Consider the following 15539-nt stretch of genomic DNA (forward strand, 5'->3'; position numbering starts at 1 on the left):
TACTAATTGCTCGCAATCTTTAGCAGTAGAAAAGTGAACTGTCCACAATTCAAAGGATTTCTTAATTATCAAGGAAAAGTAATTCATGGCAAAGAGTATAGCTGGTAATTATCTACTTCCAAGTGTCAAAACACATGTAAAATGAATGTTAACTGCCAGCAACAGAAGGAAGCTGATTTCTTCTATGGCAGTTTGAGGCTTCTAGCATGAAAAAGAGAATAATTGATCACATGTTCTATTAGCTTCAAATGTAATGGTATTTTCTGTGTGGTGATGGCATTCAGGAGACAGCATAATAACTCTGGTGCCGTAAATTTAGAAGTGCAGGCTATATACAGAGGGACCATTCTCCACATGGGTTCTGAGGACTTCTGAGGGCTTATATCACACCTTGCCACTGGTGGGAGTTTTCCTGTGTGCACACAGTCACCCTTCCTCTCTGTGGGCAGCAACAGAAATTTGTTGGGTTTTAAGCAGTCCCACCACCTGATCTTCCTCTCCTGTGTCATCACCACACAAAGCCAGAATGAAAGGGTTAAGGCTTTTTAGTAGGGTAAATGTTCATATTTCTCTTGGATTTAACTGGAAGATTTTTCACGCAAGTCAAAAATGTAAAACTTCTTTAAATTTGCCCTTTTGCTGTATAAGAGAGTCCAGCTGGTTTTCATTTTGCTGTGTGCAGCTGCAAATACTTCCAAAGTTTAGAAAAGCATAGTAACTTGGTGATCTGTGCCTAAAAAAGTTTATACTGACTTATAATACAATATTTGAACACTTTCAGTACCACAGCTTGAAGATCTTTCAAAGCAATAGAAATAACCTTTTAGATTAGTCCTTCAACAAGAACATCTTCAGCTTTTATTGATTTTTTATAGATTGCTTAGTAAACTTTTAACTTCTTTTTGCAGATCAATCTCACTTATATTTTTAATTTGCTTCTTAATCCTTGTCATACATTTTATTTCCAACACTATTTCTTGCAGTGTCATGTATAGCTTCAGTCTCTTACCTTTTATAACTTCTGAATAACTGTTTTATGGTGACAAGTCTTGCTGCATATGTGCTGTTAATGTAAATGTGATATTTTGTGTTAAGGTATAAAGTTCTCAAGGACATCTGTTCAGGTTCGCATGTATAATTTCTTTTACTAAAATGTTTGACTTAAACCTTTTCTGAGGTGCTTGTATTATATTTTCTTTACAGTGAATCCCTCTGGTTGCTTTTCTGAGAGCTTTAATTATAATGCTGTCTCTAAGACAATTATGTAATTGTTTTCATTTTCATTCAGAATTTGGTAATTATATCAAAAAACACTGAAAAATGCATCAGCTGCAATATGAAGAAAGTCACTAAAAGAAAAAGTACCTAGAAGAGAAACACAGTTCAGAAGATTCTACAAATAACCGGTAAATGAATTAAAAATGAAAAAGAAATAGGGAAGACTGAGCTTTCTGGACTCCTTCAGACTATTGATTTAAATTATAAACTTTTTGTAGCTTTGATGATGGCAAAAATGTGATACTTCAGTGAAAATTTATAAATATAGTTGTAGTAGTTAAACATTTCCATAAGTATGGTAGAATAGAGCGCTGAAAGGACAGGTGTTTTATTGTTTTATAATTTTTCATATTTAGTATTTTAAAGATAGTTTCTTTTTCTGCTCTCCCTAGTTCTAGCATTGCCCCAGTCACGTGTGTGTACTTTTCATGTTTTATTGAAACAGATGGCTTATCTCCTCCTTCCAGGCTCAGGCAAGGGGGGCGTAGGAAATCTGGTAGGATTAAATTATTTTGAAACAAGAAGACATCTTTCTCATATCCTATTTCTCATACACCTGTTAGTCTTTAAAGCAGGCAGTGACAGTAAACACTCAGAAACAGGGAGCGTGTTTCAGTGGTGGTGTTCTGAAAACCCTGCACTGTTCAGTTCCTATGACTACCTGTTTTTCAAAAACAGAGTCTAAAAGTTAGCAGCTAAGGTTGACTAAGCTCAACAGTAATACTTTTAACAACCAAAAAGGGAGCAGATTAGGCATTTGTTCCAGCTCTATTAGAAAACCTCTCCCCTAAGTCCGCCAAAGTCACACAAGGCTCAGTGCTTTTGCAAATCAGGTCATTTCTTAAAGCATATAAACATGAGTTCAGAAACCTGATTTTCAGCTTTTCATTGTGAAAATGTTGAACAAGCTTAATTTCTACAGAAATACTAAAAAGTCAGGGTTTCTAGAATTTAATATATGTATATATGCTCTGGAGAAGACTTGGAATGCTATGAGTAAAATGTATTTTTCTGGCCTCTGGTTTCTGTAAATGTCATACATACATGCATGAAACATTATCCATCGACCATGCAGTGCAGGACATGTGAGTGAAACAATAGTGGCATGTCTGGAAGTCCAGATGAAAAAATGGCTTGAAACAGTTAAGAGTTCCTGATTCAATCAGAGGTTTCAGGTATGGTTATGCTGTCAACAACAGTGAGTGTTCAGGCAAGCATTTATGCTGTTTGATGAATTCCCATTCGATCCTGCAGGAATGTCTGTTCAAATCCATGTCTGAGATACTTACATTTCTATCAGAGTAGTGGCAATGAGTATTTTTAATGTTAACATCTACTTTAACACTTACTAAAGTAATACAATAGTTGCATAAAATGTACAGGACATTTATTTGGGGCCTCAATCCTACTCTACTAGTAGTAAAACAGATTTCCCAGCATGAGGAATTCTCTATTTCTGTCAGCATACTTGTACAAATAGCTTAGAACTTGATCATGGAGTAAACCTGGTCAGGCAGGTTGTCCTCTTTCCTTATGTGAGCATTCACCATAGAATTGAGATCTTCGGAACATGTTGTGAAATACATTTTTAAAATGTAGTGATTCTAAAGCTAAAATTCACATATAGATTTATGATAATGAAAGTTCAAAATTAAGAGTAGTACCTGCAATTTAACATATAGATCAATCTCTGACTTATAGTGAAACTCAAAGCGAAACCTGTCCTGGTAGTCAAGAGTGCCCAGCTTCTTCATGTGACCAGGGAAAGGATTAAATGGGTCAGGGGTCTGATTTAGTAAAACAAATCCTGTTTTCCCACAGGTTTCTAAGGACCTTGTTGGTGAATACTGGATTGTTTTGAGAGGCAGAGCATCAGAAATTTGAGCTGGCATAATGAAATGTGCACAGTTCAGAGCTGTGCATCTCTAACTCCAAGTGACATGGCTATGATATGTGGCCCACAGCTAATCTGTGGTGTTCGGTTAAACAACAAAATTGGTACTGTTTTCAGTTTCAAGGCTGGCGAGCAATCCACGAGAAACTTGAAAAGATTCACTGATGTTTGTCCTTTGGCTCCAGAACGTGGGGAGTTGGTTTGAAGGACTAAAGTCTTGTGTGTTTTTTTAGGGGCTTGAACATGCTTGTGTCAGGTTACATTTCATATCAGAAATGTAATAACCGCAATCAAATGTTTCTCTGTTTTTTTCCATAGCCACATTTTAAAGTTGTGCCATAGTTTTTCTCGTAAAACATACTTCAGATATCATTTTTTGTTCGGCTTTCAGCCATTCAGCTTTCAGTGAGCAGCCACTGTTGTCAGAGTGCCAAGAAGGTGTCAGTACAAATTCACATTTGAGAAGGCAGAAGATCGCATAGACATGTTAAGATTCATTATTGATCAGGACTTTGTCTCCACAAACTCAGGTTATTATTTTCACTGGAGTCAGGAGTCATACTACCTGGATGAAGAAGTAATTTGGATCTTATCCAGCTATTGATATTTCTAAAGTAATGATATGGCTCTAAATCTGGCCGCAATGATGCATTGCCTCACCACACAGATCTTATTACATGTGCCTGTCATTAGTAATGCTTCTGACTTTGACTTTTGAATGCCTTGAACACAGAGCCTAGTGGTTTTCGTTTTAATAGGTTCTGTGTGCAAGACAATCCTTTTACTCTTGTATAGTGTTGCCAGTGGATTGCTTACTACTGACAATCATGCAAGAAAGTTGCTGGATGTGCAAAATGTGCTGCTTGGGGGAATTGTACAGTACCAGCATACTTTTATGTAAACAGGTAATCTGCACTGTTTTTCACCACAAAAGTTCTGAATTTAATATTAAGGTCAAAATGACATGTCATCTTCCTAAAAAATTCTGATTTCTCATATTCGTAAATATCTCTGTATGACTCACTCAGCAGTATTATGGGCTAATAAAAATACCTACTGCAGCAAAGAGTATTCCAAAGTCACTGGTCTAAAGTTGCTCTTTTCTTTGTTAGAGCTTGTATGAGTTGATGGAAATGTCACTGAGCTACAAAATGAGTAATGAAACCTGGATTTGGTCTGGTGCTTTTGGCTGCTGAGGAGCATGCCTCCCTCAGTTCACACTGTGTGACAGCACCTGTACCACCGCGGGAATACTTGTGTTGCCACAGAGCTCTGGCAGAGCAGACACTGCAAATCCACTCTCACCTCCTGCACTGTGAGGCTGAAATGCAAACCAAGCAAGGCCAAAGTGGTGTTGTTTGGAGAACAGAGGTGGTCTGAAAGCCAGGGTATTTTTGCCTTTTTTTACCCACATGTGCTACCATCAATTCAGTGCTCATGTGACTTCTTAGTCAGCCTAGATAATCAGATGCCAGGTGATACTCCTTTTGCACTGCTGGGCAATATTTTAAGTAAAAGCGTGATGGATGAACTGTGTATGTTTGTCCCTTCAGGTGAGATTCTTCTCACTAAACTTAGATACTTGCTTTACAGGTGCCTATTCTAGGTCACAGCCATCTCATTTTAGTATACATGTCTGTGTATAGTGTACTGTTGTATGCTGCAGTATACAAGTGAACTATTGTAGATGTCAGCGTTTACTACTGTAGGTAGTTGATTTTTTGAATCCCATACTCCAAATTAATGCAAAATAAGACTGCCTTCCACTTTGCTTGCTTGCTTGCTTGCTACTTTACCATGAGTACTTTCCTTTATTTTTGATTCCCATCAATCTATTTGTGATGAACAAGCCTGTCCAAGAGCTTGGTCTTCAAGTTCATTAGTAAAAAGAGAAGGATGTGACTCTAAAACTAATTCTTAACACTTATCAGACTAAACTCACTTTCAGGGATCTTGTCAAAACCTGATTTTGGAAGGAATTTTTTTGACGTCATATTAATTCCATTTGGGATACGTGTGATAATAGGAAAAAGAATAATTATTAATATTACATTATTTAAGGGTATACCCAGGCTTTCTGCTATATATGTGTCTCAAGGTTCTTGTATATTTTTCATTTGTGTATGTGTTTTGGGGCTATTGCTTTTTGCTATTTACCCTGTGCTCATGCATATTTCATAAGTCAACTAGCAGAGTCATCACTGTAAATATAGTAATTTATTCTTTTTTATTTTATTTGGCATGAGGAACAGACCTCCAAGGATAATTCTAGCTTTATATGTCTTCTTAAATATATTCTATGCATAGTATGGATTCAGTAAACTCTTTGACCTGGTTGAAAGGATTTTCTTTTTTTTGTTTTTCTTTCATTATTTTAAATGAAGGTAAAAGAATACAATTTAAAACTGTCCACTAGAAATATTCATTAGTCATTATTAGGATTCATAATAACAAGAGTCTTGGCTTTATTTTATTGAAAATATTGATATATTATTTAGATGAAACCTGAGCAAACCAAATTATGTCAATACCTTGCTTCCTGGAGTCTTGCATTTCACCCACCACAGAAATTAGAATGTAGAAAAAATAAAAGTCTAATAGCAATGAGATAAAATCAGCACAATGAAAAAAGAAGATAATTGCATTGCTCAGCTGTCACGAGGCCAGCATAAAAAAATTAAATTACTCATCTTCCATCTCAGGCACAGCCTGCTCAAACATACATATGTAATTATTTATTTGTATGGGTTTGATTCCTTAGCAAAATGTCACTACTTTATAATGTGGTTTATCCACTTGGGGGTTCTGTTCAAAGAGTTCATTTATAGTTTTATCATTGAACTACAAAAAACTGTTCTGGGCTCTAATATAATTAAGTTGCATGCAAATGTTTTATTATCATTGTCTTACTGTGTATAAGTACATGAATTCAAAGACAGCTCTCCTGCAAAGATAAGATACAATATGCAATGAACAAGGGCTGCTTTCTAGTGAAGGCATATTCCTTACCAAACCACTCTATCAAAGGTGTGCTCAAGACCCAAACATCAAAAAATTTTCATATAACAATGTAATTTTGACTTTGGAGGTAAGTGAAAAATTGATTTAGACCATTTCTCAAAAGAAAAGGATTCAGCTTTATAATTCATAAGTGTGTTTTTGAGAGTTTTAACCATGATTTTATGAGCAAAATATATAAAAATTGAAATATACAACAATGCTGTAAAGAAAATCCACTGGTATAAAATCTTTGAATAATAGTTGCCATTGATTTAAAAATTTTGACAAAATTCTTTGTCCCTCACAGTAGAGGAATCAACTTGTCATTGCTAAAAAAAAAAAAAAGTCAATAGGTTAGAAATGTACCTAGACACCTAAACCTCTCCACTACTGCTATTTCTTTTTCCAGAATTTGTTAATTTTGTCCAGTTTGTTATTTTTGTAGTTTTCCCTGACTTTCTGTGTGAGAAACCACTATGTGCAGTTTAGCATACAAAGATACTAGCAACAGAAGTAAGCTGCAAGTCTCAGACTTCAAAACCAGGAACAGAAAATGCACTCTGAAAGTCAAAATCAAAGTGACAGCTTAGCCATGAATGAGTATTCCATTCCTGCTTCTGGAAAGGTGAGATTCTGAGGAGAGATACAATGCACTCAAACAGGATCAGCTTCACATATTTATTGACAGCTGAAATATGGCAAATACAGCCTGGGGAAAAAAAAAATTAAATATTTAATTCCACCTTTCCTTTTAGACAAAATGCAGTTCAGTTCTTGTTTCATGAGTGGTGGGGTGGCAGGAGGAAGACCTTCTCCTTGCATTATTCTTTCAATGAGATGTTATGCCTGGGTTTTAGTACGAGGTAGTAGATGATGGATCACCTAGAGAGGTGAGACTGAGTCCTGGGTCTGTGAATAAACCTGTCTATTGCACAGGGCAATTAGACACTTTACTGATCTTCTGTCGCCCCTCTTATACTTTGCTTGTCTACTTTTATAGGAATATGTTCAGGAAAGAGATGTAGTCTGCTTGGTGTTTGTTGATACCCTCAAAAGTTCTCTAAAATGTTTGAAAATCGTATTCTGGCTATTTCAAAATCTAACTGAAGTCATAAGGACAACCTGAGTTCCTCACAACTCGGTGGATTTTACCAATAAGAGTTCTTGATTTGATTGCCTTAGTTTCTATTCACTATAAATATGTTCCCGTCATAAGCGATCTGTGCTAATTTCACACTAAATAAAAACAAAATACATAAGAAGAAAGACTGCAAGATGGTTAAAATATATTTTTGCATAATGACTGAAAATCTGAGTTTTGCATAGTCGATTCTCCTTTCCATCCCTCCATGGGAACTGTTGTGTGCCCAGTGCCATTAGCATGCTTTATATGGAACAAGGCTCTTCTTAAGACATTTGGAATTGAAGGTGGAGAATACCAACTCCATATCCAATACTGAAAGCAAATACAGACTCAAACCAAGCTTTCCCTTACCTTGTATATCCTCTGTGTGTGTCTCAGTACTGTCTGTTTCTTTGGCCAATTTCATCCTCTTATTTCTCATTACTGCTGTTACTGGGAGTTATCTGGAGCTTGCTGCAGCACCAGCGTGCAACTGCTGTTTCAGAAAAAACTCCTTCAATAAAGCAACCGATGAAAGGTGACCTTAAGCCTAGAGGAATACATCTGGTGGAGTGCTTGCTCCTGAATTAATATTTTGGAGGGCATACCATTGATGCTATCACTGCCTTTAGGCTCAACGTCTGCTGCATTTTTGCTCATTTGGAGGATTAACATCTGAAGAGATTCTTTGGGACACATGCTCCTTTAATACGCGCAATGAAGGTCAAAAATCTACCTCTGCTGCGCCTCTTCTCTATGATGCACTAGAGGTTTTTCCAGAGAGCACCAGTGGTGGAAAGTTAGCAGGGAAGAGTTTCCAGTGTCTTCTGGTCTCTGCTATCCTCCAAAGGCGTGTCTGAAGGCAGCATCGCTGGATGTGCCCTGTCACACGCTCTGGTTCCAGTCCCAGAGCTCTCCTTTGAGGTGGTGTACGAGGCAGCTGGAGTCTGTGAAGCCCTGTGGGGCTGTCAGTCAGCAGAGTGATGGTAGATGGATGTCAGAAGTAATTGATACTGGGGCTTTCTATGAAAATTGATCCATAGCTGAGAGGGTGTAAGCACTCCCTTCTGGCAGAGAAAACACTTCTCTGTCTCACAAAAAAAAAGGGAACAAAAAGTACTTTGAGCTGAGATATGGATCACATTTCTCTCACATCTGAGTTATTCACTTACAGGAGACGGCTGAGTCCATGATTATGAATCTAGATTTTGAGAGGAATGAGGAATGCCTCTTGAATGTACAGATGTGCAGGGTGAGGAAGAGTGACACAGAAGACTGAGGGATAGGCTTAGAATTATAAATTATAGCTCTAAACTAAGACTGTAACTCAGATTTTAATTTAAGACTTAAAGAAAATCAGATTTTTTTCTATGCTTTTTTTTTTCTGAAAGAAAACATTGTGTTCGGTGCTACTAGGCCTTGGAAGTTAGGGTTTGCAAGAAGAACTCTGAGAGAGATTAAAAGTTTAAAGTCAAATTTACAGAAATAATTGACATTTTCAATACACAGTTCTAAAGACAACCTGTAGCCAAGAAACAAAAAGGCATTTGAGTCAGATGACAAAAAAATCCATGTTGATTAGACTCTCCTGTAGTGTCTTTGTGCCACCTCTGAGTTTTTAGTTTATTCCTAGAACCTCTTCAATTAACTTTCTGTAATGATAAATTTGAGAGCACGGAATTGCCTTTACATCTGTCTTGTTCTTTGAATCTGTTATAACAGCATGTTCCAATTTAATGTTTCTGAAAAAAAGAGAAACAAATAGGGAGACAAGAAAAAAAACACCAACCTTAATTTAAATAAGTTGCAGGATTACTCTATGGGGCAACATGAGTGCACAATTCAATCAGGAAACTGAAAGAAAGGAGAAGGGTCACAGAAAAAGAAAAAGGAATGAGTTAGTGTGTGATGTCCATGTGTATTGCGTATGAGAGGTTTTCCCAGCATAACCAACACTCATTTTGCAGACAGCCAAGTGCTTCACATTGCAAAAGATACTATTCAGCACTTGGAATTAGCCAGGCAAACTGAATTATTTTACACTGGGTGTCTGCCACAATCTGGGGATCTTCTTTGTCTTCAAATGGTTTAGCTGGTTTTGTGAGAGTTGTTCTTTTTGCCTGCTGTTTAAAAATCCATCCATGCTTGACCATGCTTTACTTTATCTCCTGAGCCATGCCAGACATTAAAACTAAGGTGACAGGGCTGGGGAGAGTGGGTGGAGTGAGGGAATAGGGGGTGGAATGGGGTGTCTGTTTAAATGTATGTGTTCTCCTTTGCCCTGTAACCCATGCACATGGGAAGAAAACCATTTGAGTGTGATGTTGATGGCACAGAGATCTGATCTAAACTAATTGGGGCAAAGAAAATGAGAGAGAAATTGAGACCAGATATTGTTGGTGCAGCAAAGAAAGGCTAATTTTGAAGGCTGGCACTTGCTGAGAAGGGAACAACAAGCAGCTAATTGGGGATGAAATAGGTAATACTGGGAATCGCTGATCGGGAGAAACAAATATACAGATCAGCACTTGGTGGAAAACAAAGGTGAACATATGCTTAAAATTGATAAAGTAATCACCGATCCCATGGAATTACAGTGTCTCATTATATTTCCTTAACCCCTGTGAACTTGAAATCGTACTGTTAATGGTCTTTTAAGGTAGTTAAGTAAGTGTAACCTCCCCCCATGTGGCACTTCAAAAGAGCCGTGTTTTGTAGTTTTTTACTAATATATACATGAATTGTGTCTTATGTGTCCACTCCCATCAGCTGAGCTGTAAAACATGGAGTGATCTTTACTACCATATTACACAGCTGAGAGTAAAGAAAATACTCTTAAGTGTTGGCAGTGGTAAGGGTCCTACAGAATGGTGCTTTCACAAAAGCATTTCTTCTTTTTTCCATTGCATGTTTCTGTAGAAAGTGGGTATTACCTCCAAAAATTTAATATAATAAACAAAAGCTATAAAATAATTAAATCACTAGCAATTCAATTTGAAAAGAAGCCTAAATGATTTTAAAAGGACAGGGAATAAATATCATAGCAGCATTTTAATAAGCTCAAGTAAAATACAAATGTCATGAACTTTTCTGGCTACAGAAATCCACAAGAAGCTGAGAAACAGTTGATGTAATTTGTTTAGTTCATTCATGTTAATAAAGACCTCATTTGTTTTGCTACTAAGAATTTTTTAATTGTCTCAAATATGCCATTTGTTTTGACTTTGTTTCACATGCTTTAATTGCCAAAGGGTATCTCAAAGTTCCATTCTTTCAGAGGGGAGAAAAAGTCTTTAGAAATAACTTCTCAGTTCTTTCAATAGCAGTATTTGAAAAATCTGGGTACACTGGGACAGGAAAGTTATAAATCCCAAGACTTCACTGTACTTCTTTCATCTGAATTCAGTCATCTCATCATATCTGAGGAGGCAGTCCTGAATTCGCAGAGTCAAAAAAGGGTTGGTTTGAGAAACTCTGGCTTACTGGCATTCTTTCAGATAGTATATTCTAAAAAATAGCTTTAATCTATTTGTATAGTGAATTATCCTTGAAATAAAAAGCTGAAAAATAAGCATCCACTTCTGTATAAAAAACACTTGATGTTCCCGTAGCTTTCCCTACAATGCTCAATCACTTTAATCTTTTGCCACTGTTTCCTTGTATTTATTTGATAGTTTAATTCAGATTTTGCTTCAGTCTTCAGAATTCACCAATAAAAACCCTCTTTAAGGAAGCACATTTTCACGTGCCAGATACTCACAGCACTGAATATCCTCTTTAGTCTCCAGGTGGACACATTATCAAACTTCTTCCACTGAACTTCCAAAGTTCTTCTGTCTTGAACTCTGGACCATTTCTAGCCCAAACCTTGAACAGTTTCTTACAAAACCATTGGTGACCCAGTGGTTAGCAAACACAGGGCTAGCAAAGTCTACTTGGTTTATGTTAACTGCTTCACTAGTGTTTTCACTTTTCTGGGTGACATCACTGTTAAAAGAATTTCCACATATTTTAAAACAGGGACAAGGCATTCTCCTTCTAGCTCTCCTGTGTAGCTTTGCAATAGAAGTGTTAGGCAGGAATCATCTGCTGGTCCCACATCCAGCTCTTCAGTGGGATTCCTGATGCCTCTCAGTTGAACCTCTTGTAAATCTCCTGGATTTTAGCTCTGATCTCTATTGTGGTTTTTAGCTATTTAGAGCTAGAAATGTCATCTTTAGCTTTTCTGAATCAAAACATAATGTACTAAGCTCAGAAGTGCTAGATATCACTATTACTAAAAAAATTCTTCCAGATAGCCAGTGGTTGAGACATTGGGAGCTAAAAGTGCATTGTAGAACAAATCCTGTCCTTCTCCCTGAAGAAATCAATATATCTGTGCTTCCTGACCTAGTGACCTTTTTTTTGTCTTTAATATTATAAACCTTTAGTGTAAGAAATATGAACAATATCTTTGTCAGTCTTGAAAGGTCTTTTATTACATTCAGAGACAAAAGTCATATTATTCACAGCAGCCTTGGTGCTTGTTAGTGTAAGGAGAAAATCTGTATAATTCCACTACCAACACAAGAAAATAAGAGAAAGGCAATGTGCGTATGAATCTTATTGAATTGCAAACTGCCTTCTCAACAATCAGAGCTGTACACTGATGCAGATCAGATGCTGACATAATGCTGTTATGTAAGGAAGATGACAAGAGCTGCAGTGATTAAGACACTCTTGCTGTGTTCAGTCTGTGTTGTCCTTTCACTTCAGAAAAAAACACTGGCAAATTAACTGCTTGAAACGGATCATTCTAAAGTGGTTCAAGAGTCAAATACATCTCTGTACTCTGCTGACTTTTCACCTAATTCTTTTTTGTTGGGTTTTTTGGGGGGTTTTTTGTGTTTGTTTTGTTTTGTTTTTTGTTTGGTTGATTGGTTTGGTTTGGTTTTTTTGGTTTTTTTTCTTCCAAGGTACTTTGTGGAGCACACCAAGATGAACATCCTCTTTTCCTTGCTGCATCTTGAGACAGCTCTCTCATACTGGATGCACATGTGTATACTGTGCAGAGTGGTACATGGCAACTTCTAATTTGAGACATGGGTTCCTACATCACTACACATCCTCAATAATACAAATTACAGCATTTGTGTCTGGCCTTGCAGTAGCTGTTTTCCAATAGAGCCATGTCAGGAATCAGATTAGAATCTAATCTTTATTCTTTTAGTTACTTAGTATCAAAATAAGCATATATATACTAAATGCATCTAATACTGGTTTAAATCTCTGAAGAGGGTTTTTTTCACTCTTATTTGTTCTCCTCTATTATCTCTTTGCAAAGTTCTCCAGCAGATGAGCCAAGAAGCACATCAAATAATAATGACTTTGCTGAAAATCAATTTAGAACCAGTACAAATGATATCATATTGGAAACTGTATTTGCAGAATTTTGTATATCTGGATCCAACTATATTTTAAAAATGTAGTGTGAACTTTTTACATTTCAGATATTCAGTAGTGTTGATGACAAAGATGGTAGAACTACTGTAGCAAACCAATTAGAGATATATGTCCTAGTAACCCTTTTTTATGGCTAGATAACATGCATAAATATCAAATCTGGCTCAAACCACTTTAATCATTTTGAACTGATTCTTTTCTTCATATTTCCTATCTTAATTTTACCATAGTGTAAGATAAAACAAGTAATGTTTCATGCAGAATGAATTCAGTTAAAGTTAGTAGCAAATTGAAATAAAAGCTTATTTGAAGCTTTATGATAATAGCAGAAACAAAATGGAATATATTGAAATTGGGAAAAAAACAACTGAGAATATTATTATGCTAAAAGGATTTTGTTTGTAAGGATATTAATCTGTAGAATTTTTTTAAGTACTTTTAGCATACTCCTTTTCAATAAAATATTTTTACAGTAATGTGAAATTGCTCTGCAATTAGTATAGCTAAAGTCAAGTCATGAGCAGGTCAAATGTGAGATGATAAAGAGGAAAACATATCAGTAATTTGGATTATCGTTTTTTCCTTCCTTCATATTTCTCCTGGGGTCACCAAAACCAAGGATGCAGACTTCTTTTGCTGCAAAGAGTAATGAATGAAGCACTAATGGCTGCACCAAGCCAGGAAAGGAAACAGGAAGAAAACAAAAGAGAAAACAATGGTTGAAAAAGTAGTAGATATATTTGTCCAAAAGTTTATACTATCCATATGTCGATGGTACAGTATTGCAAAAATTTCCATCATACTTAGAGATTTCAATTGAGATCCTGCTGTGTTCACTGTTATAAAAGTACACAGAAATAAGAATTTCTTTCTAAAGTATTCTGAGCATTTGAGACAAAGAGGAAGAAAAACAGGTGTCTAACATACCTTAGATTCTGGGTTTGATTGTGGTCCTTATCTGGTTTTGATTGTGATCTGACTGCTGGCCAGAAACAATATATTTTAAATGTCTATTTATATGTGAAATGGTTCACCATATGTCAGAATTCATATCTGTGGCAAAGCCAGGAATAGATCCAGGTCACCTGGGAAACTAGTTTGTTTCCTTATCCTAAGGTTAGTTGAATGAAATCCTCTCCCACCTCCCTTCCTTTTAACTATTTGGTGAAATTAATTGTATTTCCATATTATCTGACTTTTCATATTTATTCCAGTATATTAACATTCTTTCCAGATAATTTAATCTCTGCCCCACAAAACAGCTCTTTGTAAAATATTGAAAAAAAAACTAATAAGAAATGGCAAATAGAAAGAGCTTAGTGCCAACTGTCTGATCTTACATCAAATGCATCTTCTAACTCATAATGCCATAAGTAAAAATAAATAATTTTTCTGAACTATATTATGTCTTTCAAACCTGCTGCTGTTATTAGTGAAACTTGTATGGAAGACAGTCAAAATCTAAAGAAGTAAAGACATTCCACCTTTTTCTGAGCTTCTATTACAAACAGAAATCCAACTGAATTAGAATACTTTAGTGTAGCATTTGTCTCTATTTAGTAAAATATGAAAGATAAATTTGCTTTCTTATGTGAAATAGGCAACATGTTCAATAATGTGATGCATCTTAGCATAAGGTACTATTGTGTGTAGCTGTTCTTTGAGTACGCTATTACCAAATATTAGAATAATTTCATATCCAGAGTGTGGATGAAAACTCAGTTTGTGACTACCTCGAATATATTGGAAGATGAGTAAACACAGAAGGTTTCTGTATAGATTGTCTGGAAATGGGAGGTAATTAAGTGCCAAGGGCATGGCAAAAATGCTATTTCTGTATTGCTTTTGCAAGGTTGCTTTCCTTCTGGTGGAGAAAAGAGAGGTTGCCCTGAGAAGACTGAAGAGGAGTTCTGCTGCCTTACAGAGCCAGACGAGCCAAATACACAACTTGAGCTCCTGCTTCAGAAACAATAGAGGGTATTTGGTGCACTGATAGGCACCAACATTGAGTCCTATTTGTAATCACTTATTCCAGCTTGGTATCTCAGATGGAGCTGATGTGTGGGCAGGAGAGATGTCACAACAAAAGGTTTTGACAATCCGTTATAAGGATTTTTTCAGTCCCACTTTTACTTTCTGTTTGGAAAATTAAGATGCAATATTTTGGGGGGGATTTCACACTGCCAAGTCAAATCAAATCATAAAAAAGCTTTTCCTTTAAATTCCGTCTGCTTCAGCATAGGATTTTTTGTTCCGGGGGGTTACTGCACACACTGGGATTAAGGCAGATGTTTTGCACTGTTTCCTGGAATGATACTTCATGACCTTTTTTGTTTGCAGGTGAAACTCTATCGTGTATGCATTTGTCTTGACACTACTGTCAGTGATATAACATTGATTGGCAAGAGATTTTCATTGTTTTTCAGGAAAAATTTCCCCCCAAAATGGATTAATTTTCTCTCTATTTTCCTCACAACTTCAACAATTTCATAAGATGGATTCTATTTTTTAATGTGCTTTTCTGTTCTTATTACTCCCTCCTCACTCAAAATGATTCTATAATGAGAGTCACTACTGTTGTGCTGTTGCTGTAACTCATTGTTCAGAGACAGAAATGAGAACTGATCGTGGCACAAGATAATCCATTCCCATCCCAACATCTCCAATTTAACATGGATTGAAGACAGCAGCATGTTTATTTTTTCAGGCTGTGACAGGAATGAGAAATAGGACAAGGACAGCTCAGTTTCCTTCTAGGGATATGCTTTGAAATGTTTAAAGTCCTGAAAATGTCAAACGATA

This window comes from Chiroxiphia lanceolata, chromosome 5 (assembly GCF_009829145.1).
Source record: "Chiroxiphia lanceolata isolate bChiLan1 chromosome 5, bChiLan1.pri, whole genome shotgun sequence".
NCBI lineage: Eukaryota > Metazoa > Chordata > Aves > Passeriformes > Pipridae > Chiroxiphia > Chiroxiphia lanceolata.